At 36.5% G+C, this 6355-nt stretch overlaps 1 long non-coding RNA gene across 1 annotated transcript; it reads left to right on the plus strand.

Annotated features, from left to right (window-relative positions):
• The first annotated feature begins 369 nt into the window (after nt 1-369).
• On the plus strand, nt 370-1001 carry LOC126721154 (uncharacterized). The gene is made up of 2 exons (XR_007653851.1): nt 370-755; nt 964-1001. It is a non-coding gene; the product is annotated as an uncharacterized LOC126721154 (long non-coding RNA).
• Nucleotides 1002-6355: the final 5354 nt, after the last annotated feature.

Raw genomic sequence — 6355 nt, forward strand, 5'->3', positions numbered from 1 at the left:
TAATATTAATTTGAACGTACTATTAAAATTATTTTTTTCTCTTTCTAAAAAAATTATTTTTTTCCGACAAGTGTTAGCTAATAATAACCTACTACTTAATATTTATTGTGAAAATATTGTGATAATATTTCCTTCTTTTTCATTTTTTTTCTCCTCCACTCACTTACCGCATTTTCTTCTTTTTTTTCTTTTTTTTTTTTTCCTCTTTTTTTCCAGTCCACACACGTACCCACTGGCCACTCTTTTCCTTTATTTCCTTCTTTCCTTTCTTTTTCCATTTCACTTCTCCAAGTCTCCAAGTTTCCAGAACGTCCCAGAGAGCTCTCCTTCTTCCTCTTTTTCTTTTTTTTTTTTTTTTTTTTCTTTTTTTTTCTTAGCTCTTCGTCTGCATGATTCTTCCTTCCTCTTTTTTTTTTTTTTTTTTTTTTTTTTTTTTTCTTAGCTCTTCGTCTGCATGATTCTTCCTTCCTCTTTTTTTTTTTTTTTTTTCTTAGCTCTTCGTCTGCATGATTCTTCCTCTCTTTTTTTTTTTTTTTTTTTTTTTCTTAGCTCTTCGTCTGCATGATTCTTCCTCTCTTTTTTTTTTTTTCTTAGCTCTTCGTCTGCATGATTCTCATCAAACGAAGATAGATGGGAAATCCAAAAGGGAGGAATGGGTCAGATCGGTGCTTGATCTCTGCCTTCACCGCTGCCTGTCTTCCTCTCCACCGTTGCTTGATCTCTTCCTCACTGCCAACGACATGCGGCGGAAATGGGTCAGCTCGGTTTTTTTTTTTTTTTTTTTGGTTATGATTTCATTATTGGGTTCCTTTGTAAAATTGTGTAAAATTGGTTTGATTTTGTTGATTTTGTGTTTGGATTATCAAATGTTGAAATGGGTTGTGGTGGTAGATCGGTGATTGTTGGGTGGTGCTTTGTTTGTATTTGGTTGATACTTTCTTGACCGGTGTTGGTCTGTAACAGAGGAGCGGAGAAGAGAAAAGGGCAAAGTTTATTGGTGATGGGTATTTTAGTATTTTCACTATTGCAACGGTAATAATACAAAACGCGCTCTGCGCGTTTTCATTTATGGACCCCTGAGGGTCCATAAGCCATTCCGCCTTTTCCTTCAGTTTTTTCTGAAAGTTCAAAACGCAACTTTTGTATAAAAGTTGCGTTTTGAGCTTACCAAACGCAAAACTGGTCTGAGCTTTTTTGAAAAAGCGCCTTTTGGACTTCAAAAGCTGAACCAAACGGGCACATTATTAGCATGGGGAACAAAAACAGTAGTACTAGTTGAAGCAATATTAGAGGAAAAGAGACCATACCCTAAACCTGTTTGATCAGAAGCAGATTTCTGAAGACTGAGCATCTCATCAAGCTTTGCACTTAAAGTTCTCTCCAATTGAGCTCTGACTTGAAATAACTCCGCTTCAAGCTTCTTAGTCTTCTTAGCCAAGAAATTGTTCTTGAACCTTAGTGCTCCAATAGTCTGATTAGCCTCATCAAATTTTGTGGAAAGCTCTTCACGATCAAGTTCCACATCATTGAACTTCTTGGTGGTCAGCCTATAAAGTTTCTCATGTTTCTCAGAAAGCTTGTATAATTTCTCATAGGCTGTATGAATATCATCTTGATCATCCATCTTCTCAAACTTAGACTCCACCAATTCCTCTTCTTCAACCACATCTTCAACAATCCAATCAGTAGGATTGACAGTGGCAGTGAAGGCATTCAAGATTCCGTCATCCTTATTGTCGGAATCATCCTCAGGCTCGGTATTGCTCAAAGTAGCAACAAGTGCCTTACTCTTCCCAATGCTCTTGAGATATGTAGGACACTCCTGTTTCATGTGACCGAAGCCTTGACACCCAAAGCACTTAGGTCCTACGGGAACAGTGTACTAACCGCCATCCCTTGCATCCTTCTTCCCTTTTTCTTGGTTCTTGAACTAAGAAGAATTGGATTGCCTACGGTCCTTGTCGAAGCCCTTCCCATTGGCATTCTTCATGAACTTCTTGAATTGCCTGGTGATGTAAGACTTCATCTTAGAATCTTCATTGTCTGAAGACTCATCTATGTCACTGCTCTTGGCCTTCAAAGCCATGCTCTTGCTTTTGCCCGACTTACCAATCCTTGTTAGCCCTAGCTCGTAAGTTTGTAGATTACCAACCAGCTTTGTCAAAGGAATCTTGTCAATGTCCTTTGGTTCCTCAATCGCCATAATCTTGGCATGGAATCTCTCGGGTAGAGATCTAAGCACTTTTCTCACAATCTTGGGTTCAGGAATGGTTTTCCTAAGATTGAAAGCTAAGTTCACTATGTCCTTTAGCTTGGCATAGAACTCATCAAACGACTCATCCTCCTCCATCTTAATCTCTTCAAAGCTTGTAATGAGCCTCTGAAGCTTTGAATCCTTGACAGCCTTTGTTCCCTCATAGGTTGTTTGGAGAATGGTCCAAGCCTCCTTAGCAGTTTCAGTTGAGGATATCTTCTTAAACTCCTCATTGATGATCACATTGAATAAGGCATTCAACGCTCTGCTGTTGAATTTTTCCGCCTTGATCTTGGCATCATCCTAATCGGTCGGCGCTTCTGTAGGCTTAGTCTAGCATATCTCCACAGCTTGCCACACTTTCTCATCTAAAGACAGCAAGAAAGCTCTCATGCGTACTTTCCAGTATGCATAGTTATTGTCATCAAATAAAGGAGGTATAATTAACGACTGTCCTCTATCCATGACAAACAGGGGTCAATGGATCAACAAAGCAAAGATTAAACTCTAATCAGAGTGTGCCTACTCTGATACCACTTGATAGGCCAAAAACATATTGACCCCTTGTGATAAATTAACCAATTAGTTTAGCCAAATGAATTAATTAAGTTAATTAACATGCAAACACGTGGTAGCACAAACAAATCATCAATAACTAATTATGCAGCGGAAAATAAATAACATGGTGATTTGTTTACGAATGGGGAAAACCTGACGGGAAAAACCCCACCGGGTGATTTTAAGGTCACCACTCCCAAAACTCCACTATTATCATAACAAGCGGTTAGAAGTAAAAGAATCACAGTACCTTATACCAACCTATAGTTGAACCCTTACCCCAATACCCAATTGGACTTGTTCTGTAGTGAAAATTTCCCTTTTGATGCATGGCTCCCAAGTACGTGACTAACCAATTGCGCGGATCCTAGTACACGACTTCAATCACCAACTAGAGAAGGTTGTTGGTTGCAAAGTTCTTCAGTTCATCCCAACGATGAAGATCAAGAAGATGCTTGGTCACAAAACCCTATGGTGCACATACACAGCAACTTCTTCACAAGAATGATGAACTAGGGCAAAACCTTGTCTCTGGTCACAATTTGCTTGAACAAAATTTGTTCAATGCTTGTGCAACTTGTGAACACTTTGACGGCCTTTAAAACAATCCTTTTATATGTCTAGGGTTAGGAGAAAAGAAGACCCAAAGACACATTCACGAATTCCAAGAAAACAGATCAGAATTTCTGTTTCTTTAAACCTCGACAGATAGAAGCTATCGAGAAGCTGTCAAGTAGGTGTCAAGCACATGGGGCTGAAACAACTTTCTTAAACTCGATAGATACAGCTGTCGAGCCAGCTATCGAGCTTTAATGAATTTGCACTTCTCAGCTTGTTTCTTGGACAGACTTGATGACTTCAATACTTGATCTTTAAACCTTGTTTCTTGAAGTATTAAAAACATCATAGATCTACCTAATTACAAGTAAAGTGCGTTTTCTCAAGGGATTATCCAATTACATATAATAGTGACATATGTTCCTAACAAGTGAATCACATATGTCCTAACACGAAGGATGATGAGACCTTTAGCTACAATATTACCCAAAAGCTACACCAAAATTTTGGGTGCAAGCAAACAAAAAGGCAGAGAAAAAGAAAAGCTATTGAGTGAGTTAAGCCATCCATAAGAAACCCCTAAAAAGACCACGGCCACCCACTATATACTTTCCATTTCTTCCCACCACTTCTCTTTCTCTTTCTCTCTTCCAAGATCTTTCTTATTGAATTATTTATATCATCTTTCTTTTCTCTCTCACAAACCATACAATACTGCATAAAAACTAACAAACAATCAGTGCTTTTTTTCTTCTCAAATTCCTGATGGGGTTGTCGAGGAAAATAGCGGGCTTCTTAGGGTTTGCTAAAGGTAACAATCACAAATCCAAAGACAAAGATGATGGCTCAGAAAATTTACAGAGTTATACCTCTCTGGTATGAGCGAAGTAGCTATGGAGGTAATTCTCTTCCACAGAGTGTATGGACTGAACATTTTTCTCTCTACTTCTGATTGCTTCCTTCTTTCTCATTGGCCTATCGTTGGGGCTTTCTCTCACACTCGAATTATCCTCATCAAATACCTTGTCTGCATATTAATTTTTTGAATTGAAAACTAATGAAACAATCTATACTTGAATTGGGAAAAAAAAAAAAAAGAGATTAAAGCCCTTTAATACGTGATTGGTTTCAGCCTTTATGTGTTTTAGAGTTTTGAGAGAGGAGCAGAGGAGATATAGATGAGAGAGAAATTGCCACCATAGTTTCTTAGTACATGAAACAGAGAAACTATCCTCATTAAGTACCTTGCATATTGAATTGCTAGGTTGAAAGACAATGAAATGATCTATGCTTGATCTACAAAAAAAGAAGAAGAGAAAATTAGAGGAGCAATGAAGCGTGACTAGAGATATAGATGAGAGAAGCAGATGATAATTGGTGAGGAAATACCATTTGATGTGAATGTCATAGGCAACAAAGAAGATTATACTTTTTATATGTGTGTTTGTGAAAAAAATGCAAACTTTCTTTAATTTCTAAGATTAGCATTCCTAAGATAAGTATTTGAATTAAAAAAAAAAATGTCGCATCAAATACCAAGCATAAAATTTAAAATAAGAACAATAGTAAAAGCCTTAATATTGTTCACATTTATTTCTTTTCTAGTACAATTCTAGCAACAAATGAAGCATCAAATTAATAACCTTTCCACACATTTTTTACCGTTTAGTTTCTAACAAAACCAAAAACTCAAACTTTGCTCATTCAGTCAATCCCCAATTTAACCAAAAACAAATTCCAATTTCCCTCATCATTCCCTCACTTACTCCTCCATTTTCTAAACAACTAATCAAAAACCTCATTGTTTCTAATTACACAAACTGGATAATCCCTTAAGTAATATACTCTTTAAAGAAAAATAACAAATAACAAAGCATATATAATCACAACTTTCTTAGGAAACAAGCATTGATGGAAAGTGAGAGAGAAAAAGTGAGTTATGGCAAGATGGAAAGAACCTTTGCATGCAACATATTCATAACAAAACAAACAACATCAAAATCGGAAATCTACAAACCGTAACAAAAAAAACCCAAAAACATCAAAGCAAATATCTAAATCTACACCTATCCAACCAAAATACCCAAAAAACTATGTCATATTTCATACCCAGATGTAAGAAAGGGAAAAAAAACCGGTGGCAGTTTCGGCGATTTGATGATGTCAGGTCAATGGCCTGATCGACGGAGTTAATGGCACTTAAATTTCTCTTCCTCAATCTCAATTCCTATGTGTGCCTGCGGTTTTGGTGTTCTGAGTCTGGCGAGGGAAAGGATGGCTGTGGGAAAACTGACCATAATGGTGGAACTTAGATATTTCTCTCTTAACACCATACGAACTCTGTCTCTCTTTGTGACTGTATCTTTCTCAGACTCAGTTCTCTTCCTCTCTTCGTAGTCCGTACAGCAAGCAAGCCTTTTTTATAATTGATTTATGCGGTTAATTTTTTATGGGAAATGCTAATGAGTGCCCTTAAGGCATTGGTTAAGAATCCATTTTAAGAAAGTTTTGACATAACTTTTATGGGAAATGAAAAAAGGTGTCAAAAAATTAATTGTTTCTTTTTCTTTTTCCATAAAAACTTTCTCTAACTGGATTGTTAACCAATGTCCTAAGCGCACTTGTTAGCATGACCCTTTTTTATTTATAATGAGAGGCTTACGGTGCTGTAGGTTTTCAAACAACATATTTTATCGCATTTTAACTTATACATGGAAGAATTTTAAGTGGCCATTTTTCCTACATGGCAGCACCTCCTTAATTGCAAAAAAAGACTTCTGCTATTATATATAGTACTAGCTTTTTAACCTGCATTATGTGCTGGAACCTTTTTATTTATATTTATTAGAAAGAAATTTTTTAAAAATAATATTTAAATACACTCTTACCACGTGCTAAACACCCAACACATATTTCCATTTACAAATCTGTAAAGTTGTGATTTACAAATGTGTAGTTTGTTGGCTTTTATTCCATATCAAATTT

This window comes from Quercus robur, chromosome 4 (genome assembly GCF_932294415.1).
Source record: "Quercus robur chromosome 4, dhQueRobu3.1, whole genome shotgun sequence".
Classification (NCBI taxonomy): Eukaryota; Viridiplantae; Streptophyta; class Magnoliopsida; order Fagales; family Fagaceae; genus Quercus; species Quercus robur.